Here is a 24,925-nt window from a genome sequence, read left to right on the forward strand (position 1 = left end):
ATTTGAAGCTATTTTTATGCAAGTAGTCCAAAATAGAATACAGAAGCCAACTGATACAACTATGCTCATGTCAAGAGGATTCAGGCCTACAGTACTTTAGACATTATAAGGGATGGGATTTGAAAGATCCCTTGAACACAGGGGCAATTATGATCCTTTGCACTCAAGCATTTTTGAAAATCACTTTTTCATCCTTGGGGAAAAAAATTTCACAGTAATTATGGAGTGTCCAATCTCTTGCTTCTTCCCTACGAAGGAAAGAGCTTCAGGTGTCCAGGTGTTTAAAATCTCCATGAAAATAGAGAAGCTGAGAACTTTTTTCTAACCCTGCTGTGTGAAAAACTGCCTTTGAAATTAAATTTTATTTACCTTTAAATGTACTTTATAAATGAAATTCTCATTTAAGTTTTTGGTTATTTTACAGGACTCTGATTTCTTGTGGAAGTGTTCTCGAGGATTATTCTCAGAATGTGGCAACTGTTCGTGCTTTTGTTAGAAAGTAAGTAACTTGACCAATTTTATGTGCCTGAGGATGAAGTCAGTACCTTTGCCTGCTGGATCTGGATATTTGACAAGTCCCTCAAAAAATCCAGTTTGGTGTATGCAGTGTCCACACCAGCTTGTTGTTTCAGTAAGCATTCCTGAAACTCAGAGGCTAGGGCAAATATGACCTGGAAGAAATGATACAAGATATAAGGGTACTTCAAGTCCCACCTTTCATTTTCTTTCTTAGACACAATATGGCAGGTCACTAGCTACAAAGCTGGTGTGACTGTGTAGTGGTTATAGAGCACTGGAATATGGGGGGTCAAAAAAAAAAAAAAAGGCAGTGACCTCACCTGTCTGAACATCAGGTTTGTTACTGCCTCAGTACTTGACACATGGCTCCTTTGCTTCTCTCTCTCAGTCATCTGCATGTACATTCGTTTTTCTTCTAGTTGCATCTTTTTAATGAAGTGCATCAGGTTTTCCATTGCCTTTCTGATCTCTGACAGAACCTGTATTTCCTGGTCCTTTTCATCTCTGTCAGCTGTAGACAGCAAATATTAGCAGTAGTACCCATCTGATAATCTAGTGGAAATTCACAGAGCAAATGTGAAACGAAACGCCTTCTAAATGTACTTCACCACATCTCTGTTCTTTATCTTTTAGAACAGCCCAGTTAACCAGATCCTACCTCTCTATTGTCTTGCTTCAGGAGGACATGAGGAGTTTCTAAGGTTTAAGCTAACCTGTTGGAGGGAGCAAGCATCACAGAAAATGATGCACAACCCTGCTTCCCTCTCTTCTGTTTGTAGTTAACCTTTTGTACCTTTGAATAGTAAGGGCAGTTCAGCGCCCAGCTGGCTGCTGAAATATTTTGAAGCTCTTCTCTCAGCTTCCTGCAGAGAGGATTCTTCAAGAAAATGGCACATTTCCTCAATGTCTTTCATTTCCTCTTTGTATTTTATCTGTAAGAAATGGAGGAGTGCTTCAGATAATGCTGCAAACTTGTGCGCTGGTGACTTCTTGTGTTGCTCTTTCCTCTGACAGATGAGAGCAAGAGGTTGTCTAATTTGGCTGTAGCTTTTTCCTAGCCTTTTAATTATTATTATTATTTTTTTTTTTTTGCATAGAAATTGATTGCAATCCCCTCATTTCTGATACTACTATGAATTGTGTTGTCCTTGGATGTATAGGCACATTCTGAGTTGGAACTGGTGGTTATTCTGTTATGAGGCTGGACACCAGTTAAGGTGAGAAAGGCTGCAGTGAAATAGTAACACCTCAGTTCACATTGTAAGATAGTGCTATACTGGAGAGGGAAGTCACTTGGATTCAGATCAGCACCATCCTGTGTGCAACATCAAATATCTCTTAATTTGATACATGTGAGCAAGACTTTTTAAAGAATTTTACTAAAGCCGGTTGCAAAAGGAATGCACCATACCTTCTGGGCCTTTCCCTCTTTTGCATCATGAATGACATGAAGAAATAGAGAGCTCAGTTCTTTAAGAAGCCATTCTTCCTTTTTTATTCTTCCATGCCAGTATTTTTGCCTTGAATTTATTTCCTTTTCTAGAAGGTCCAGCTGAAAGGCAATGATAGAAATAATAGTTCAGATTTTGCAGGAAGGTGAAGATAGATTATAAACTCCATTGAAGCTAGTGATGAAATCTCCATTCAGTGCTTTCAACAACAGAATATGTATCCAACTTGGTTGCCATGGGGGGTGAGTGCTTTGCAGTGCTAGGTCTGTGCATAATTCATGTTCAAAGTTATAACACAATGTGTACTTTGGGATAGGATATAAAAGAGAAGGTACAAAAAGCAGCAGCAGAAGATACAGATGGAAGGGAGAGAAAAAGGGATAATGACAAAAGGAGGTAAGTGAAATGACTTACATATATTTCAGTTCATCTTGTACTGAAAGAAAATATTTTTTGTGGGGCATAAGAAGAGGTGAAATTGCCTCACAGTAGTGGAAAAACATACATGTACCAGCAAAAAGTTTCCCAAAGCTATCAAACCTGGTTTTCTGAAGCAGTAATTACCAGATCTGGATCTGCAGCTCTTCTTGGTAAAGCTCTGAAGGACTGGACAATAGGAATTACATTGTGTGTCCAGGGGTGGGTTTGAGCACCTATAACAGGTCCCAATTCACCTGTAACTGGACTTATGGCTCTGGCACCAATTATGATAGGGACAAGGCCTGTGGACAAAGAAAAATTAAATATAATCCTTAGAATTTACATCATGATTAAAACTGTTCCAGTGGCATATCTAGTCACCAGCTTTTTTTTTTTTCCCATTAAACTTAAAATAATAGTAATAATGATTTCCAGTTTCCTAATGAAAACTGAGTTTTCCTGAGTTGTAAATGCTATTTACCAAACGCAGGAGAGTAGGACCAAGGACCTTCCCTTTCAGACAACATCTATTTACAGCTCACTCACTGAAAAGAACTTCTGAGTAGTTCTCTTGAAGATTACAGTGGAGTTTTGGATGGCTGAAAGGCACAGTGTGATTTCATCTCAGTCCTAGCTCTCCTTCACCATTTTTATAGTTGTGTTTGTTTTGAATATAAACACCATGTAAATTGATATTTTCCATTTAGTGTTGATGCAGTAACTAATCTGCATTGGCAGGGTGATTTCCTGGGTCTGAAAATAACGTGAATATTGGTGGGAATAGAGCAGTCCCTGCCTCTTTATTCTTTACATTATCAAATTGAATTTCCTGCTTTACCTTTTCCATTTCCATCTTCCATGGTTCCTGCAAGTGGGGAAGGCTGTCTCGTATTCCTGTCACAGTCTATTCCTAGAATTGGCACCATCAGACTGGACCCACCAGGATCTGGGATTTTCATCCCGAACACTGCAGGGATCCACATCTCTGTGTTGGGGTATTTGACCATACCTAGTTTGCACAAAGAAACAAACAAACAAACAAAACAAAACAAAAATGATATTTTGTGATGAAAAGAGGCTGGAAAATGCTGGGTGAATGCTCTTATTTCTGCTACAGCTTCCAACGAATACCTGGTTGAGTTCAACATAGGATTTGCTTAGGAGTGGCTATTTTGACCAAAAGCTTCTGAAGTTGTAACCTGCTTTTTTTTTTTTCTTTCTTTTTTTTTTCTTTTTTTTTTTTTTTTTTCCAAATCCTGTGATGGAATTGGGTTCATTGCTGCAGCTATGAATGTAATGACACCCCTTTCCTCTTCAAAATGGACTGTTTTATACCTACCCAGATTACCACCGTTACTCTTGAGGTTTGAAGCTATTTCTTGTTTTTTCTTGAGGCTTTGCAAGCAATGCATTGCATGATATAACCTAGTGGTGGAAGACTTCTTCATATCTTCTACTGAAGCCTTTAGTGCTGCCAATCTGTCCGCTGCTAGATGGGTATCTTCCAAAAATGATGCCCTAAACAGCTTTAGGGCATTCACCACATGGGTTTGTGATTGCAGGCAGGCAGCTTCCAGCACCGCTTGGTAACTGCCACCGTGGGGCAGCACCTTGCCTCGCAGGAGATGAGCTCCATGTACCCGAGCAGTTTTCCCACTGAGGGGTTCGGTGAAGTAATTCCCAAGAAGCATTAGGTTTCCAGAGGGATCCACCAGCCCACCTACAGGTATAGCTTCTCCTGCAGTCAATAAATGGGAAATAAGAGTCAGAATATCACCAGACAGCTGCTCGTTATGCTCGGGTCCTTCCCATAAAGAAGGCACAATGATCAAAGGCATATTGGAAGCAGAAATTGGTCTAATGAGACGTGAAAATAAAACACAAACATTTATGATCCTGGTTGTAAAATGGTTTGGCTTACAAAATGCTTTTAAATGAAGTCTCCTAGTTTCTACTTCAGAAGATTAAGGCTCCCACTCCTTTTTGTGGGTGTTATGTATCTTTGAAAGCAAATTATAAAGAATGTAAGTATGTGAAAATGCTTTCTGAAAATCTAGAACTTCACCCCCACCCAATAATGTATTTCTTGCTACTTTTTTTTTTTTTTTTTTTTTTTTTAATTTTAATAGAGCAATTGGACCATCTTCAAGAGTCAAATCAACCTCAGTCATTTGTGTCATAGCTATATTCATTAATGAAGCACCTCAGATGTCTCTTATGGTTTCATTAGATAGTTTTATTGACTGTTAAAGTGATAAATTGTAAAGTAAAGTTACAGAAAAGTGAAGGAGTTCTGTCAGTAAAAGCTAAGTTGGGCAGTTGGCTCGACCAGACAAGGCAAAGGTAGAAGGTGAAAGAGAAGGCTTTAGGCTTGTTCTGCTCCGTGCCTGTAGTCAGGGAGTTAGGGGCAGGTAAAATGAACAACTTGTCCCACATTTACCAGTTCATGAAGCATTCACCTACCAGTGCTGTTGTCCAAACCGACTCCGAGTATTGGAACAATCTTGCCTCCTTCTGGCTCAGTCATAGGCCCCCCAATCTCCAGGGGTGTCAACATGCCAGTGATGGGGTTGAGGTACGTCCCTCCCACAGTCAGCTTTTGCCCGGTGTGAGGATGGATCGTAACCCCCAGCACGGGTACTTCTATTTCTGTCGCTGGATCTAGCATGAGTCCTCCCAGGGCAAACACTTTTTCAGGACACAGGACTGGAAGTTTTGTCTTCACGGGGAGGCCAGTGTCAGGACAAACTGGGTAAGGAATGTAGGGAAATATGGGCACTTCAGGCCTGTGCCGCTCACCTGCATGTAGAACCAGAAGAAATTTAACGTGGTTATGTGCACTAATGCCGATGGCAGGGAGGCAGAGGAGCTCAGAATGAAGGCCATGGAGCTTTCAGAGAGTGCTTGTACTAAAGGCTTGTCATCTTCAGGTCCAGAATTGAATGAATGATTGTAAGTCCTCTGTTCTAGTTGTATGGTCAGGTTTTTAACTTCATTCTTGCTTTGCCTTTCCCTTAGAATGACAACCTTCTTGGCATATAATAGTTTTTATAATTTAATGGGCAGATGGGCAGAAATAGGTCAGAAAAAAAGGAATTTTTCTAATACTTCTTATTCTCAGATTTCCTTTAGTTTTATTTTTTTTGTTAAGTTTAAAATTACATATAAGTAGGTGTTGTTTTTTTTTTTCTTTTACACCAGTGACCTTACCTGAAGCAGAATCAACAGTATAGACCAGCTTAGACCTGGTGGGATCATAGCCGACGTTCCCAGTTAGGTGAAGTACCTTTCCAGTCTCTGGATGCAGGAAATGATTGCTCGGTACTGGCCCGGAGCTCTGGCTGGTCAGCAGCACGGTGCTCTGCGGGTTGGGAATTAGCAGTCCAGTGACAGGATCCACAGAGACAACCTCAGGTGCTCGGGCAGTGCCATTTGAGTCTAAAAGCAGTAGGGGGAAAAAAGCAGCAGCCTGTAATCCTTGCAGAAATCCACTTATCCATGAGGCTCAGTTTGTTAGTTTATCAGAAATCATATTTGAGGGCAGAGATGGGGTGAGAATAAAGAAACTGATCTTTCTACTGCCTTTTACAGATGTTGTCCATGGGGCACATGGGGACTTGAGCCTCTCTGTACCATGTCTGCATAAGTTTCATAACAGTAAAGAGAATGATGTTTCATGAATGTGCTTTCAGGATTTTATATCTTATTGCCTTAGTCTACAGCATTCATTTAAACATGCAAAGTCTTTTTTTTTCCCTGTTCCTTATAGAAGGGTGAAAGAAAGATGCCTCTCAGTGCTAGGGCACCTCTTACATTTTATTGTCTCAAAACACATGCAGCAATATTATAAAGGAGACAAACACATAAGAAAAACTTTAACTCATTGAGACTCAGCTACAGACTATTCACTCCCTTGCTGTGTTGCTAGGGGATGGTTAGTAAGTACCTGAAGATCTTGATGAACTTCGACATTCTTTTTGAGAAACAACGTAGAAAAAAAGTTCTACTGATGACTATGCTTTTGTTAGCAACTCCTCTATTTATGAGTTGTTGCTGGGATCTCAGTGAGGACTTCTTTTTTTTAAGTGCATTCTTTCTTCACTTTGCTATCGGTTCTTTTGTGACCTATTTACAAAAGCATCAATAGCAGCATACCTGCTCGTGCCTACCTATACCTCCTTACATGCTAACATCATTTTGAAATGAATTTCTAGAGGTTGTAGTTACCCACGAGTTCCTGCTTGGTAAGGATCTTGGTTTTAGCTTTGTTCAGAAGCTGAGCTCCTGTTCCTTCACCCAGCACTCCCCATGCTTTGAGGCGGTGACTCTCTGTTATTATTATGCTTGACATCCTGCTGCTTGCAGCATCTATTTGGGCTAACAGGCTGGAATTCAAGAGATAAAGATGGTTACTTGCCATCTGAAGATGAGGTAAAATAATTTCAAGGGAGCAGTGTAAGAAGAACTTTGAAGGACATATAAATGATCTCTGCACTTTGGCAAATACAGAGCTTGATGAGTATTTGCTTTGGCTACTGCAGTAAAAAATGCCACTTTCTCTTTTCTGTTTTCTTGTTAATCTCACAATTCTGATTCTGACCACTGTAAGACCTGCCAGAACATGGGTGGTACACCATCTATAGCTGGCATGACATCCCAGAGACAAATCATTTGGTAGCAGAAGAAAACAACCTCAAAATACACTTGTCCCCTATTTTCTGATGGGAGTGTCTTCAATTTACAGCTGTTTGAGATTTTCTAGTCTTCCTTTACAGAAATGTGAATATTATGAACTGCACTGTCTGATCTTCTGCATGAAGAATCAGCTTTCACCTTCTGGATACAAGTGCTGCCAAACACAAGCCACCCAATCGCTTGCCACAATGCTTTCTAGCTAGCAAATGGAAAGTTGCAGCAGAGTTTTTCAGCATGTTTATTACCTTGTACAGTCTAGCTGCGATGACATTGTTTGGCTTCCTCTACAAGCCACCTCATTTGTCAGCATCTCTGCTAGTCTCACTGCCTCTCGCAGCGCAGAATTGAACGTGACATAATGCTCTTCTTGACATTTCAGGTCATGCTGCAGTAAGTGCATCTGTTTGTTCATACTTTCCTCGTATTCAGCAGCCAGCTGTTTCCTCTGCTGTATCTGTTCTTCTGCCTAAGTGGGATATAAGACCCAAATGTCATCTTTGGTTTTATCTAAATATAAACAGAAATTGCAACTTTTTCTCCCTTTATTAAAAATGACAAAGATTTGAAATAAAATATAATCTTAATCTGTTTATTTGAATTTGAGTGTGCATGTGCTGATAACTCTAATATGCTGAGTTGCAGTTACCTAGCTTGTAAGTGATAAGCATGTTTCCAGCTCTGAATAAGCTAGTAATTCAGGATATCCTTTTAACAAGTGCTGCAGAACTTCTACCAGGTCATTAAGGAAAAAAATATATATACATATTTTCAACTCCTTACTGTGTAGAGTACACATTTTTCCAAGGCAGACAAGTGTATTTCTGTTTATAAGACATGAAATCATTTCATCCTTAGAACTTTTGTAAGAATGTAAACAAATCCAATTCTGAAGTGGAAAAAAGTTGTAACATGCTTATACAAACCTGTGCTGTTTTGAAAGCAGAAACCTCTGCTACTGAAGCAGAGAGACAAAGGCTCCCAAACGAAGAGCTGGGACATATAGATCCATCAGGCAGATCAAGAAAAGAAAAAAAATGAGTAATCTTTCAAAGAGATATTCCTGTTAGCATGAAGCAACAGCAGCAACTTCAAATGCTTTAAGGGTGCGATGTAGCCTGTTGTTCACAGAGGAATGTTGTTGAGATACAACATATTTACAGTTCCAAAAGTGATGTTCTAAATGATTGTGGCCAAAACTGTGAAAGGAGACTACCATGGATGTCATTTGTTATTCCGCGTGTAAATAATGCTGAACTGAGCCTTACCTGCTGTTTTGCTTTCATGTAATTCTCTGTCATTGTGCTCTCATAAGACTCCATCTCTTCAGGGATACCTAGTGTCATTATCCAAAGGTTTTTCAGTGAAGACATTTCATTCGTAAGCTTGCGATACATCATTTTCACCTTAGGCAAAGAAAAAAATAGGACTGTAAGATATGGTTTGAAGACAGTGAATTTTCTGAAAAAAACTTGATGCCTCTTCATGTAATGAGTTTTCAATACAAAACATATTCATGCTAGGTTTCCTGGATTGTGGTACAATGAACTCTTCATGCAACCTGTCTGCTAACCATGCTGTAATGCCAGCTCCCTCTGCTGTTCTTTACACCACAAATGCAGTCAGATGAGTGGCACAAATAGATTGGTCATAGTTATTCTGTGGCTGTGAAATGTTATCCCATTGATATCAGCTGTGAGATTATTATAACATTCAAATGAGGAGACTCCATATCTGTGTAACTGCATATTCATTTATGTTTAGTTCTCCTTAATTTAATCTGCAGTTCTGAAATATTTGACCAGGTAATCTTTATTATTTTCATTTTACAGGTGAAAAATAGAAGCTGGGAGATGAAGTCACTTTCTGAAAATGGTATCAGTGCAGAGCAGAACCATAAGGAAACCAAAATGTTTGCCTTAAGGTCAGTACTCCTCACACTATGTTATAAGGTATAAACAACACTATTAAGAATGTGGGTACATATATGTGTTTCATATTCTGAAAATACTAAAGTTGAAATAAAGTACACACTTAACAGCCAAAGGCTAATGAAATAATGGGAACAGGCAAAGTTATGTGTTCTAGGCTTTTACCTCTTCTTTGAAATGGCCCAGTTTGGCTGTGACGGACTGTGACTGTCTCAGCAAAAGTTCGAAGAACACATTGGTATTAAAGGACTCGAGGTCTATCTCTTCTTCAGGTTCCCAAATATCACTCTTTTTAAGGAAGCAGGCTGAAATGTGAATACTCATTTATTAATATTTTTACTTACAACTGTTTTTTGAATAAAGAATACATGCAGGTCACTAAATCTGGGGCCCACTGCATTGTTAGACATGGGATCATGGCTCCATTATATGCAAGTAACCAGGTAGACCTGCTGTTGTTTAACATTGTTGTTTTCTGACCTGTTCCATCAGTGCTGCAAGAGTCAGCATCCGTACTACCTTTGTTCTGCAGCCAGGGGTGACGCTTTTTGATGGGAAAGACTGTTGATATGTTGGAAGAATATCTGTCTAGATTATACTTCAGCTGCTGCCTTCGAAATGGAGGACAGGCAGTGCCTTTCTGTGACCAGCTAAGCCCCTGACAAAAAAGCTGCAAAACACAAGAAAATTGAAGAAGTAAGTTCCTTGTCTTATTTTGACATGTTCTATTATGTGATTCACATGTTAGTCACTCAACAAGTAGGATGCATCATCACCTGTTAGGCAAAGACCCTGAGGATCTGTTTTCTAAGTACATCATTAGAGTGGTCTGTTCTAAGACAGAATTATTAATCTTAGCAGATGAGGCTGAAACCAAGGGGAAGGAAGTATAGTTATCTGTTGTTTGGATCTGCTGGAGGAATAAATCACATTTTACTATCATTACTTCAGTAGTCTGGTTGCAGAAAAAGCCTGCTGATTTCAGGACATACTAAAAATGTAAAAGAATGGCTGTTTGGGGGATTTGCAGTCTGAAGAACCATTTCATTTGTTTATTGTGAAATAGCACATCTCATCTCAGAAATGTTGTGGCCTTGGGGACTTTTGTCTGAATAAGCAGAGAAAAACAGAAAGCCACCTGAATGATGACTGAATAAACTCATTAATGATGGACAGTTCTTTGTGTGAGGTTTGTTGTGCGAGGTCTTGCAATATTCTTTTAAGAAGGTTTTTTTTGGTATCTACTACTTACTGTCAATGCCACACAGGTAATAAGCAATGTGAGAAGTCCTGTGATTACTCCAAAAACTGCTGTCCAGTCAGGTTTCAGTAGGAGGTCTTGTTTTTTTGCAATGCCCACCTGTACAGTGTATCTGGGAGTTGTGGGGAAGAACGGCCCCTCTTCGTAACACTGTCCTCCAAGTGGCATGACCCTGATGTACTTAATGAAACGAGCATAAAGAGAAATTCCACGTCAGTGCAAATGATTAAAATGTGCATGCTGATTTAAATCTGAGGTGTTATTTTGGTTCTTACACCAAGTTTAAGCTTTGCAGCTGTTGCACCATTTTGCAGTTACACACGTAATGCCCATGCATGCAAACTCACATGCTCAGTGTCATACTCACCTGTAGAGTACAATGTACAAAAATGAAAAATCCTCATTCATATTTTTAATATTTCCTTTGATTCCAAGCCATCAAATGGATCATGAAATGCTTTGCTAAGAGGGACATTATAAATGCAAAGAGAGGATTCCTTGATACAAACCATTTTTTTGTGCTGATTGCTGCTCAGTTGTAACACATAGGTACCAGGGTGCTGGAACTGGAAGAGGAAGAAGAGGATTTTTTGGGAGGCCTCTCTCACTTCCTCTGCGAGCCTTCGAAAATCCCCCCAGTCAAATTCAGCATTCGTGTTGTACAGGTTATTTCTAGTAGAAAAAGTACAAAAGTCCATTCTTGTCACTAGGTTTTGTGTGTCTGTGTAGACTTATACCTACAGCAGAGCTTTGGCAAGGCATAGTTGCCACTTAGGGTTCATCCATGTCATTAAATAACTGAGGATCAGCACGAGTTTAGGCGCTGGACCTCTAATTGTCCACACAGCGGCACTGTTAATTCAGCCCTACTTTGGTTTGGGCTGCTCGAACCAGTTCTCTATGTGATGTAGCAGGAATTAACTAACCTTAAGCAGCATGGATGTTTATTTAGCAGGGAAGAAACAGTCATGGGGACCCCTTGTAGGTGTTTAAACACCACAGATGCCAACACGGAATCCACGTGAAGGTTTTGTTATTCATTACGTGTCCCTTGTGTTACTTGGTGCTTTGAAGCTGGGTGAATGCCAGATATAAAATAGGCCATAGGGGAAGAAACCCACAGAAATAAAAGCAGCAAAGGCAGAGCTCCCAAGGCTTTCAGTGCAGTAGAAACTGCTTGTTTCCATTTGGGTTAGTTTACCAAAATCTAAACCTTAGCTCAGATAAGATCCTAAAACTCAATGACTATAGAAAAGGGAAGAGAACTCAGGATCAACTAGAGCAATTACAGTATAAGCTAGTGAGAAGTCATCCTGCAAAGTGTTAACATGGATATGCCTTTTAATGGGTCAGAAACAGCTCCAGCAGGGCATAAAGAACAACATGTAAACGTTTATTTTTGCTTATTTTAATAAGTGAATGTTGCTTTCCTGAAGTCTTACACGCTGTTTCCTACTGTGCCACAGCGTCTTCTCTTTGAAAAAGACATTGAAGTATGCTTAATAATGAGACTTCTAGTCTTCCTAGTCACGTTTCCTCTTAGTTCTGTGTCGAGAGAAGTGAAAACTTCAGCCTGTTTCTCTGTAGCTTAAGCAAAAGTGCATTAGCTAAGTTCTGCATTCAGGCTTTGTACTTACACATCATAAACTGGGTAATGTTCCTTGGAGACAATGAACATGATGGTAACATTAGCATTAATGCATGTGGTAGGATTTAAGATGCCAGTAAATATGATTTTTGATGTGGAAGTTGAAGGTTTCAGGCTTTGTTCCATGGGAGATCTGGATTCTTCCTGGCTAGAGTTACCTGTAAAAGCACAGGTTTGGATCATTACCGATCATTTTCTGCCTACAGAACTGCTGCAGAATACAGCATTTCCTTTTTATATATTCATTTTTATGACTAAGCTTTATAGATGCAAGTCTGGCTTCCAGAGTAAGGCATACTGTCAAGACAGCACGTAAAAATGCAACTGGCATTTTCCTGACATGGGCTAATTTTGCACCACGTTTTCTTGTCTTTTTGCAATGGCTCTGCTGAAGCACGTCTAGTGAAGAAGTAGCACTTCTTGTAAAATCCTTTGTAAGGGATCTGTCTTCTTGTCTTTAGTCAGATTTGGCTTGGCTATGGATTTGAGGATATCTCTGGAGACACGGAGGAACTCAAGTTCTGCTCTCCAAGAGGAATGCAAGTAGAACTACTAAAGAAGTCATCTGAATTGCCCAAAGCTATGGAGACGGTGGCGTAAATTAGAGTCTAGGAATGGAGCAGAAGCGTGGATCAGGATCTGAGGAGAGCTCCACCCTGCCAGTTGCTCCTGGGCGCTGTCCTCCCTGCAGCCCTGTGGATGTGGTGGAAGGCAGGGGGCTGCGTGCCAGGTGCTGTGCATTCAGTTGCCACACAGCTGTTCCTCCTTGCCCCTGGGGGAGAGACGGGGGCCAGGAGGAAGCAGCCTGTTGGCAGCTGGGAGTGCAGTGGCTCTGACTCGCAGTGCAGAGAAGTCAGAGCTTTTCCTTTCGCTTCCCTGTGCTTAGTGTGAACAGTTTCTCTGGGAGTTTAAGGATGGTAAGGTCTGTTTAACTGTTGCTATTTCCTATTTAGTTCAGTACTGGAGACGGTTGATGTAAGGAAGCAATTAAATCTTGGAGAATGTGTATTTAAATATATGCTCTGCAGCTTTCTGAGACCTTACCTGGAGCTGTTGCTGAGGAAGGCCAGTTTCTCTGTAGCGATGAAGCCTTGTTTAGCATGATGAAGTTGTGAAATAGCTGTGGGTCAGGATTATACACTCCTAAAAATCCTTTCCCTGAAGCAGTATAAAAAGTATTGGTCACTTCTGTTTCTCAACAAGTTGGGCTTCTATTTTTCTTTTAGTTTATAGAGTATCAGCTCACCAACCCCCCCAAATAAAGCCTACAGAGCCTAAAACTAAACTGCATGCTTTTCAGTTCATTTTTCTTATTCTAGGGCAGTGCTTAAAAACACTTGGGCCCTATCCAAAGGCTTTAGGGTTTGTTTGGTGTTGCAAGACCTGTTCCTTAAGCAGCAACTGGTTTAACTTGGCTGAAGTCAATGAAACTGTACAAAGGTACCATGGGCAAATGATTACATCCTATTGCTACTACTAAATTTTCATGTGGTTGTATAAATAGTGTTTATGGCTTTAGTTCTAGAATGCTAAAAAAAAAATAATAATAAAAATGTTTACCTACTTCTAATTCTATTTGGTAAATTCACATTAAAATCTGAAGCCCAAATGAAAATGTCTTCAGATAAAGGATGTGAGTCCCTTAACACATGAAGATATTGTTCATGTCTGTTTAGAAAATGGGAGTGGGAAGGAGTCTGAGTATCTGTACATTCCCAAAATATTGGAAATGTATAGAACTCGGATGAATGTTCTGGGACTGAGCGGGGTGAATTGTGCACAGAAGAGTGACTTAATATTACTTTGTGCTATCACAGTGTATTAAGATTTTTTGTTTGCATTATAAATAATATGGAAATTGCAGTTATTTATAAAAAAAAAAAAAAAACATGTAATACCAAGCTAAAACTCTACACCAGCTAACGCTATAGCTCTTGTTAGCCCTTCCCTTACCACTTGTTTTGACGATGTATGCTGGATGGGAATATTTGCTTTGTTCTGAAGTGCAGACATCTTTTAAAGGGAAATATGGTCCTAGTAGAACTGTTCCTAATTCTTCCAAGACAACGGCAACCTAAAAGAAAAAGGACTTGGAAAACATGGGATTTTTTCACATGGTTACAGTGTAAGGCCAGGTAGAAAAAAAATGCTCTGCATATAATAGACTAGTGTCTGGGGCGGGGGGTTGTTTGTTGCTTTCTATAATCTTCAAAGGAAACAAACAAACAAACATGAGGCTTCTCTTGTTGAAAAATTGCTGAATTGCTGAAAAATGAAAATATAAATATAGCAAAAAATAGTAGATGGTGAAAATAACTGCAGCTTTTTACCTTGCTCCCGTTTCTGTAAGTGATAACGAGCTGAGGATTTTTCTTGGTACAAGCGACCTGCAGAGTCTCTCTTTGTTGTCTCCTACACTGCGAATTGCACACACTCTCCAGATCCTCAGCTTGACAGATGCAGAGGCCAAGAACCTTGTCATAGCCTTGATAATCCCTGGGGACAGTACAAACCTGCAGGAAGAAAAAGGGAATGAAATAGCAGCTTAGAAGATAAATTAGAATAACTTAGAAGCCAGGTATTCCTTGAGTGAAGGTGGAAATCTGGCTTCTTGTCTGGCTTCCTTTTTCAGTTTGAAGAAGCAGCAAAACCTCCTGTGAGAACACTAACACACTTGGTTCTGCTGTCTGTGCTCAGTGAAGAAAGAGCTAGGGAGTTTGCTGTAGGGCAGTTTCTGCGTGTACCTTGGATTTAACTAGTGGGAAAAAAGCTCTACCTTTTCTGAGCAATAATGAGCCCATTCTTTCTTGGTTAAACACTGTCCTTCCTGATTTCGAGAGGCTGTATCCCGACAGATATCATATGTTCGTTTGACACAGTGTCTTCCACCGTCGGAGGAGCTCTGATAACCTGGAGGGCATGTGCAGTGAGCATCACGGGCCTGGAAGAAAAACCAGATATTTATTTAGCAACCTGCAGTCCCATGCAGATGCTGTTCTGTACCTTGCTGCATTAGGCATTGCGCCTTATTTCACTGAGGTCAGATGAAACTTTTGTTTCATTTACTTCCCACAAAGGAAAAGGATCGGTGTAGCTCTAAAACTCAGAACGTGCGTAAATTGGTGTGGTGTTTCCACACCGGTGGCTCAGTGTAATTGGAAATGAGAATTAGGATTGAAAGCTGCCAATGCTAAAGAGAGAGACACTGATTAGGGCAGTGCACATGAGGTAAGACAGGTGAAGATCAAAGTCTGAAGCAATGGGACGTGTGTTAGGACTGAACTGCTCTTGCAGGACTGCTTCTGTACCTGAAACACCTGCCCTTTCCCAAGGCAGACGCATGTCTCTTGCCCTTCTGCAGGCTGCGCTGCCTCGGAGCCGCATGGAAGACATGCTTTTTGGCCAGGCATGGGATTAAAGAAATCCACAGGGCACGTCAAGCAGCTGGGTGATGTCCCTGCTCCTTCGGGACGGAAAGTACCTGGGGGACATGGGACTGGTGTGATGCTTCCTTCAGGGCAGAAAAAGCCTGTAGAGCAACAAAACCAAAACAAGCTGTCAATTTTTCTTATATAATGTGGCTATGTTGTGTAGATTAGATAGAGTTGGTGTCTCTACAGTTGATACAAGAATGGCTTATTCATGTCATAACACCAAAATCAGTTAAAGGAATGCTGCCTCATTTAAAAGTACTGCCAGTGTCAATATTGATTTATTTTGCAGTACGAAAAGGAAGTCTTTGGATATGTGAATCTCATATAATAACACTAAATGCTCTATACTTGTTGTTTAAGCCTACTTAACTTTTACAATACAAATTTCTGCAAGTCTCATCGATTATCTAAGGGTTCCTGCATCATTCAGTAAAATTAATGTCTGACTACAGTTTTTTGTTGAGCAGCATAGGATGGAAAAGCATCCTAAAGCAGCTAATAATCTTGGGTATATTATCTCCAAGTACCTGCTGGACAGATTGTCAGGTTCTGTTCTCTTCTGTTGCAGGGAATTCCACTTGGACAGTCCTCATGATCTGGAAGTTGTTGCTCCCCGTTGTCCCAAGCCAAACTTGAGAAAATGGTGAAAATGAAGAGGAAGAAAGCCATCCCATCCGCCCACTGTGCTGAATGCCATGAAGTGCCAAATGTGGGTACCAGAAAGGCACAGAGAGAGCTTTCTTTTCAGCCACTGAATATTTAATGGTGAGTGAAAGTTAAAACATGCTAATGTGTTGGTGTAAAATATTCATGGCAGCTGCTTAAGCCTATTGTGTTCCCCTGTGGTCATATAACAGAAGCTCTACTCTGTCCAATCTAAAGAATTTACATATGAAATACAAATGTTGCAGCACAGATAAATGCTTATCCAGGATTATAGACAACTTGCTGCTGTACTTCGTAATCTGAGCTGTTCAGGGTCCCTATAACAGCCGTGATGTTACAAATTCTATGAATCCTCATTTACCATAAGGAATCCTCAGTAAGTGTGGGATGTGCTGTGTTTGTTTTGGGGATAGGCTGAATAATTTATGAGTGTAAAACATAACCCCTGGTGAGCCATCGGTGTTTTCCAGTGTTTGTTATAGAAAACGTCATTATTTATGGTTATTTTGTCCCCTCTGTTTTCCAACATCTGTGGCAGGCTCTAGAACACAGTTTGGGGACCTGGTTTAGCACACCCTCTGCTTTCCCATTTTTCATGGGGTGGGGTGTCAAAGGCTGCAGCGCTGCTGAGTGGCTCTGGAGCAGTGGCACAGGAGTAGGAGGTGTGTGTGCTGGCACAGAGCTCTGTGCCCCATGGCAGGGGATAACAGGGTGCTTGCTGCCACCAGGGAGCTGCACAGCACTGATGTGGGTCCCTGTACTCGGCAGGTGCCTGGGCACCAACAGGCAAGGAGCCAAAATCAAGGGGGTTCCTTCTCCATGGAGATGTCATATGTCTAGCAGAGACCTCTGTTTTCTTGTGAAATAACTATGCAAAAGCATTTCTGGATGGTATCTCCCGTTGCTCTCCTCTGCTTGTACCTTTTGTGGTGGTATTTAATGCCCACGTGTTTGTGAAGGTTGTTTCCCACAACTACTAGTTCAAAGAGGCTCACCTTTTTAGGGACATGGTAAAAAAGTATTTTCCAGATACATTTTTGAAAGGCAGTCATTGTACTATCGGATAGGCAGCCTAGAAAAAAATGAAGGTGGGTAGGAGTGCATTCAGGTAGAGGAGATTTCTTTTATTTTTATTTTTTTTCCAAAGTTAGGACTGGATCTTAATTGGCAACATGCAGCTTGCCAGTTGTTGGTGGTGCTGCTGTGCCAATCTGATTTTACAATGAAAGGATTAGTTGGTATTCACGTTTTTATACACAGTAATGGCTGAAGTCCCCGGCCAAACATTGTGCTTTATAGGAGGATGTGCAATAGAATATCTTAAATATTTTGGTTTTTAACATAAGACTTAATTAGATCTGAACTGCCTGCATTTTAAATTACAGACCAAAGTGTTTCCTCTCAGTGGCTGCCTAATGCTGGAAATGCCTAAACTCACCTCCTTGTTTGAGTTTGCATTCCCCAAGCACAGAGATCTGTCTCTGAGCATGCCTGGAATTGTCCCCATTGGAGAAATCCTGTGCATAGGTCCTGCCTGAAACAGACTGGAATGCAGGAACTAGCTTTGCTTCTGCCGATTCTGTCCCCTGCAGGGCTTTGCCTTGGTGCTTAGTCTCAGAGCACACCTAGTGAGTTCTGGGAATTGCCAAATTAAACACAGCTATTTCTCCTCCTCCTCCTTTTTTCCTTAACCCCAGATAGAGCCAGAGCCATCTCCCAGCCAACATCTGCAGAGCTGGCACGTTCACACAGAAATATGCTTTCAGTTCATTTCTTTTCCAGAGGTTTCAGTCCACATCTCTTACCTCGCAGGCAAGCGTGCTGCTGTCCGTACCTCTGAGCAGAGGGAGGAGAGGAAAAGGGGGAGCAGAGAGGAACAACCTGATGGCACTGCTCTGTTCAGCTGGAGCTGTACAACTGCTAATTCTAGAGAAAGCGATGAGTGGTAAAACATTCAGCTCCTTCTTTTCAACAGTACTTCTATTTTCCAACCAGCTGCTACATAGCTCTGTGATATTTTGCAAGTTCTGGTGCAGAAATACTTTCCAGGGAAGGTTAATTTGGACGGGCTTTGCAGTCCTGGATCAGACAGAGCTCTGCCCCAGGCATGCAGCACGGACGGTGGTGTGGAAATGACACCAGGGACTCCCTGAGATGTCAGGATGCATAGACAACACGAGAAGTTAGCAGCTTTCCTTCATACAGGAAGCATTTTATCTAACTGCTGTTTGCTGTACAAACTGGTGTGCGGTGGTGATGGGTCTTGAACAAGGAAATGGCTTGCCATAGCGTTTTCCCTGTTGAGTCTTAGGGTGGTAATTGGTGCTGCTATCAGCTACGCCACTTCCCTTTTCCACAGAACTGATCCATGATGTTGCTCTCTATGTCAAGCTGTCATTTTCCTGGCGGGGACTTGAATTTAACATCCTCATAAAATGCTTCGTGACTGTAATCGAGAGCAATAGCTAGTGCCTGAGTCATTGCAAGGCCTGTCTGACTTGGTGACAAAGGCATGTAACTTTTTAGTTCTTGTCTGTCTTAAGTTTTCAGTTCAGCAAAAGGACACACACACACACACACAAAAAAAAAAAAAAAAAAAAAAAAGAGGGAGAGGCTGAGTACAATCCCCTTTTTCCCATTGAATTCTTAAAGAAGATAAAAAGAGGGCAGGCTTATTGGATGAATAAGACTAAAAGCCTATTATTGAAGACAGAAGTGAGAGATTTCACACCTCAAATACTGCCTGAGGGAGGGCAAAGTGTTCTTCTCTGGAATGGGACTCACCATACCTGATGAACAAGCAGGTGCTTTGCTTTGCTTTTTCTTTTTTTTTTTTTTTCATCTTCACCTCATGTAAGTATTTTGGTTAGGAGTGCTGTTTTCTTCCATTCATTGAACATAATCACTGGTGTTTCCAGCACACACCACGCTAGATTTGTGCTACAAACTTCACGTTATCCTTAGCAATTTTCTTTCTGATCACTGGGATTTGAGAAATCGTTGTTATTTTGATGACATGACATCTGAACAAGCAGGTACCAATGTGTTTATAATACTATAGTAAGCCAGTCAAGCAATTTTTTTTTTTTCCTTTTAAATTGAATAAAGGCTTCTGAATAAAGGGAAGGTTATGTTAACACGGACACAGGTGGTGTGTATTCTTTGGAAAATATTTGACCAACCTGGTCCATAGTTGTACCATGTTATTATATTTCAGCATAAACTTTATTCTCCGGATAATGCTTACTGTGTAGCCTTTGACTCTGCTAAAGAAGGCCGCTTGCTTTTAGGTAATACTTGCTTTACAATAATATGGCTTTTCTTAAGAGAAGCTCATGCGAAAGCTGACATGGTTTTAAAGCCTTCCAGTGAAAGGCTGGGCTTTCACAAATTTACCTTGGGACAAAGCCAAGGCGATTTTGATGGTTCTTAGTCACATTACCCATGAGTGACTCTTGAGGATCACTATTCTCAGAACCACGATGTACCTTGAACTGCACCATTTAGCAAAGACTGAGGACATGGTGACAAAAGTGGGATATTTCTTGTCCTCCCTTTCAGTTTCACAGGTGGCTGAGCTGTGAGGAGAGGCTGAAGGTAATTTTCTGCCCAACCTGAGGGCTTACAATAGTGTCCTGCCAACATCCTCCCTGACTGGAGCAGTAGGTCACGGGTCGGATCCGTAGTCACATATTACACTCATAAATTTATTAGGGCAACACAACGTGTATTTATTTTCCCAGGCTTGTGTGTGTGGTGGTTTTTGGTTTTTGTTTTGTCTACAAGGTACCTAACCCATGCAGAAGAGAAAGGAGTCTTCTTCCACACAGAATACAAACACGATCGCGTAACCTGGAGCTTCCCAGGGTTATTTGTCATCATCATCATAAAAACAAACAACACCCATTAAATTGCGGTGGTGAAAGTGACCAAATGTGAAAGATTCTCATTTATTTTCCTTCCTGTTTCCATGGCTTAAGATTCATTTCTCTTCATTTTGCAGCACTTACTGCTGTTCTAATTCATTCTTCTGTGGGAATCAAATGAACGTAAGGCTTCTGGCGCTTGCGACTTGATTGCTGTGCTAGAAAACAGAACACCTGAAGACTGCTTGTTCTGAGATAATGCTGAAAAGCTCGCTGTACCACAACTGAAATTCAAGTTAACGAGGTTTATTGGCGAAAGAGAGACCAGATTTCTCAGATTCTGGGGACAGTGCAGAGAAATTGCAGGTTTCATTTTACTTTTTAGTTGTATTTTTTTGGTAACAGCAGTTTTTTATATCTAGATGGATTCAAAGGACATAATTTGGATGACATATATGAACATCTTTGCGGCTGAGCTCTAATTCTGGGTGAGGAGGCAATGTATGGAATACAGCAGTCCATAGCTTTTGTTTCCTCAGGAAAGCTTTATTTCATCTGTAAAAGAATGTAGCTGAGGCTTTAGTAGTAAATAGATGAGTATATTGTAGGAAATAGGCTACTATGAACACAAAGTAAAATTCCACTACCAAAATGACCTCCCTAACATACATAAATATCATCACGATGGACTTTAGCAATGTACGTGTTTCACCTTAGCAAACAGGCTTTGGCTGCGAACTCGAAGAACTGCTGGGTTCTGCAGAAGCTTATCTTGTATTATATCAGAAAAGAGATTGCCTTTGTGTGTGAGTAATAATTCCAGTGAAATGGAAAGGTCGTGTTAACTAGGACTCAAAACATGCACACCTTGGAACCTTTACAAAATGAAATAAGAAACTAAAACCATTTTAAATCCTAGCAGAATAATTTCAATTCCCTGGTATTTCTTAGAGCCTTTCTAGCTGGCAGAGACTTCTTAATTGAGATGTGATTTCACAACAGCCTGAGCAGAACTGTGAATACACCTCTTAAGTTCTGTTCTCTAAAAAAGCTTTATGGAAGTGGCAGAGTGAGATGCGAAGAAGTCCCGCAAGGACAGTGAAAGCTGAAGGTGTAAGGGGACTGTGTTTTGTGGACTGTAAAATGCCTTGTTAAGTCTCATTGCTTGTGAGGCTGGAATTTTACTTTTGGGGGCCTTGGTGTGGACCTTTAAAAGCAGGTTGTTCTGTGTTTCCATGCTGCTGGTGTCCAGCTCTTTGTGAATAGTTTTCTAGAAGCAATTGTGAAGGATTAAGAAGCAGCAAATGGATCTGTAGGGTTTTATTTAAAATGAAGCAAACCCAAACCAATTTTACTGTTTGTAATCTGCCACTATGTTTTTGTATTAATTCATGCTGCGTGTTTACCTTTAGATCTGGAGTGAGTATTTATTCTGGCTTACACAGTAACCCTCAGGTAATGGTATTGTGATTTCTGCATGTACTTATTACACCACACAGAATTCAATATTTGTCTTTGGCGATCTTGTTTTGTTCCAAAAAATGAGATTACTTGTAAACTTATTGGGCCAGTGATGATGTATAGAGATGACAAATGGAGATAATTAATGGCTGGGACCTCCCTAGACAGGCTTCTCATGGGTATAGAGAGCAGTGAAGTATGGCCAAGTGCGGAGCACAGCAGTGCCTGGGGCCTTTCTGATAACTGGTTAACATCTTAGGTTTTTACTCCCAACAAATGATGTTTTATCCACTGATTACTAATCTCTTGCTGCTACACCAAGTGAACCCTGAAACTGCACCACTGAAATAAAGGCGAAGTGGCTTCAAAGCAGATGACAAGTAAAAAATTGTAGCCTGGATAGCAGGAATAATCGTTGTGTCTTGAGCATGGCAGGGAGCTCAGCAGGAATCTCCTTCCCCTCATCATCTTTCTTCAGGAAAAACCTTTCCTGATAATCTGAATCTCAACTTCTTCCTCCTCCTGGAAACTGTGTGGGATGAAGGATGGGGGAAAAAAGACAGGATACTGATTGTGCAGTGCTTGAGGGCACAGATGCTCTGGGGCTGGCTCCGTGTACAGGCAGGGATGCCCGAACCTCCAACCCACTTAGGTTGTCTGGGGACAGGAGGGACTTCTCGCTGATCCTTCAAGCTGTGGGATGCTGAGCTGCACAGCATGCTCCTCCTTGGGAGAAGGGAAGCTTCTGGGTGACCAGGCTGATGAAGGGTGCTGCAGCTCCTGGGGTGTGTGTGGCTGGGGCTGTGTGGGTCACAGCGATTACTGCAGCTTGGGAGCTCTGTCTGGGATGAGTGGGAACCTGTGTCCTGACCTCTTTCCTTTTCCTGCCTCTCCCCACTGTGATTCCTCTTCACAGCAACTGAGACATGCGATTTTCAGTCGCTGGGGCTCCCTTTTCTTCATCTATTTCATTTGTCCTCTTCAGCGCCGCTGCAGAAACTTGTCTTGTTTTGAATTGAATCATTTGGTTTCCAAGTTTCTCCAGCCACAAACAAAGCAGGAAAAATAAAACTTGATGGGTGAGACTGCTCTAAAAGAATCTGAATCAGCCAAGAGCTCAGCCTCTCCCTCTTGCTTGGCTCAGAAACTTGGCTCCTCCAGCTCTGCTTGCAATTCAGCCTAGTTTTCATCACGTGGAGGGAGAGATGTGGAGTTGTGGGAAATGGGATGCAGGGTGGCGTAGAGGAAGTGTCAGTGTTTTTTGACTAGCAGCTGTTGATCTGTATTCTCACAGAGCTGTGGGAGGGCTTTCTTCAGAGTCTTCCACCCCACCACCCCCAACTTTTTTTTTTTTTATTTGTCTTGAAGCTTAAATTCTTGCTGTGAGTGTAGCTGGGATTTTATTTTCTAATGCAGTTGTCTTTGTGTGTGTTATTTGCAATCACAGCATTGTTCTGTATCTGACATTACCTATTTTAACAGGCAATAGTCTGTGCTTCTCAGTTACGTTTTCAGGCTCTGGGAGATAATAGGTTGCTTTTGCAATATCTAGCACCCTTAGGGATCCTTTGAAGCAGTGGTTATGGTTAAGTATGGTTTCAAGGCCACGTTTGGGAGGATAAAAACAGAACAGGAGATGGCTTTTCTGCTATGGTCCATCTCGATGTGACACCACGCTAGGGCAGTAGGTCGGAAAGCAGCCAGATTCCTCCAGATTGGGATTTCCTTATGTCAGAAAGAATTTATTCATGTCTCATTTGGTATAACTAGTGGGAAAGGAGAATAGTTGAGCATTCATGTCATCACTAGCTACTGAAAGCAGCTCCCAGAAGAGCCATTTGCCTAACGCACCTTCCAGAGTTAATGGTCTGTAACACGCTCTCTTGCTGACTGCAGAATTCAGTGCTGCTGAAAATCTGGGCCAGGTTCTCTGCTGCGCTCCCCTTTTTGTGTTGTTTCTGCTAGTTCAACGTGCATTATACCTAAAAGAGCTTCCATCTGTCTGCAGTGCAATTTCATGTTCATAAAATACCTTCCCTAATCTTTTCATCTTTTGCAAATGCTTTCTGCCACCTCTGCAATTTATTTTGTGTATGTTTCGTAGATGTATACAAGCTGCTTGGTAGCAAAGCTTGTACTTTTTTCACAGCATTTTATAGTGGTCTGTAAGTACTTGTGTGGCTGATAACTTCTGAAAACTGCTGGAACTTGATCTGTGTGCACCAAGGCTTTTGTTTTCAGGACTTGCTGCACTTAGCACTGTGGCAGCAGCACCCAAGCACCTGCGATGGTGTTGTTTCCTGTGAGACCTGAAGATGTTGGTTTTGTGGGAGAAAGGAGTAATCTGCAGCCAGAGCCCTGCTGAGGTAACACCTAGGATATAGTTCCTGTTCCCTTGCCTCCGGATGTTGTAACAATGCAGATGTTCATCTTTGCTGTAACTTGCAGCTTGTCTTCGAGGTAACTTCAGCTTTTAGGGCTCTGGCTCAGATACCTCTTTTTCACTCAGGCCTGGATGGATATTCTTAGAGATAGAAGCCTGGGGAATCGATGTGAATTACTGTAGGATTCTGTACATCCTATGTTGATGTCTGACAGGCCATGGTTGCTGTGTCACTCACTTTTAAGTGCAGGGAGTGTGGCCTTGCAATTAGCACTGGTGGTGAGTATGCGCAGTGCACATCAGAGCCCTGTCAGTAACACGGAGCTTCTCTCCTTGCCAGGACCTTCAAGCCATTGCAGATCTACTGCAGATCTCTTGAATTTCTTCTTTCTGGATCAGGAACATCCCTGAGAACTGCTGCAAGTACTGGCTCTGATCTATTTTATTACTTATTTTTATCTTTCTGTGCTGAATTGCTGCTAATTCAGCGGCAAAGCTCCTACACTGCACTTAAAAATAATTAGGTGTGACGGTGCTCATGTAACTTCAAAGGAGCAGGGAACCTAAACAACCACACCAGCCGGTGAGTGACACTCGGTTTGTAATGCTGGATGAGAAGGGAGGTGAAGAAGCGAAGCAGCTCCTCTAAGTATGGCCTGTGCCACAGTTCAAAGGCATGACCACAGCTTGTGGGAGCACACAGGAGCTGCCTGGGAATGAATTAGCTGGAGGACTCACACTGCAAAAACCAGGAGGTTGCTTTTTGGACTTGAGTGACCTGAAACCTTGTAGGCACCAGAACTGATCATGGAAAACAGTTTCTGGTGGTAACAAGGATTTCATGGGGCTATGACCAGAACGGGAGGCTGGTGTTCACGCGTGCCTTTTCCAAACCTCGTGTTAAAGACAGCTGTGGGTGAAGCCTTTGAGGATTCTGAGTATTGTAAAATGTTTTGCTAAGACCTTGTTACTGCTGCTAACAGCTTTCAGCTGGGACTGTCTAAAGAGATTTGTGGGCAGCCTTGCAGGGTGTGGGGGCTGAAGGAAGTAATGCTAACAGTTCAGTGAGTGCTATCCTTTCCTTCGGGACAGTCTTGAGTTGGTAATGGGCCCTACCACAATTACAATATCCGTTAGCAGGTACTGGGTTAGAAAGCATTAGACCCACAATTTTCACTCGATTGTAATTATTT

At 41.4% G+C, this 24,925-nt stretch overlaps 1 protein-coding gene across 8 annotated transcripts in view; it reads left to right on the forward strand.

Annotated features, from left to right (window-relative positions):
• The first annotated feature begins 460 nt into the window (after positions 1–460).
• Positions 461–24,925, forward strand: part of POU2AF1 (POU class 2 homeobox associating factor 1) — a 91,487-nt gene continuing 67,022 nt past the window's right edge. For 2 of the 8 annotated variants that reach the window (XM_038167651.2, XM_072027747.1), the window contains exons 1-2: positions 12,677–12,839; positions 15,925–16,121. The gene's annotated coding sequence lies outside the window, so the exon portion shown is untranslated. Of the gene's footprint in view, positions 500–8,914; positions 9,007–9,505; positions 9,710–12,676; positions 12,845–15,924; positions 16,122–24,925 lie in introns of those variants that run through there. The other 6 variants (XM_072027743.1, XM_072027744.1, XM_072027745.1 and 3 more) reach the window with 6 other exon arrangements.

Source organism: Anas platyrhynchos, chromosome 25 (genome assembly GCF_047663525.1).
Source record: "Anas platyrhynchos isolate ZD024472 breed Pekin duck chromosome 25, IASCAAS_PekinDuck_T2T, whole genome shotgun sequence".
NCBI lineage: Eukaryota > Metazoa > Chordata > Aves > Anseriformes > Anatidae > Anas > Anas platyrhynchos.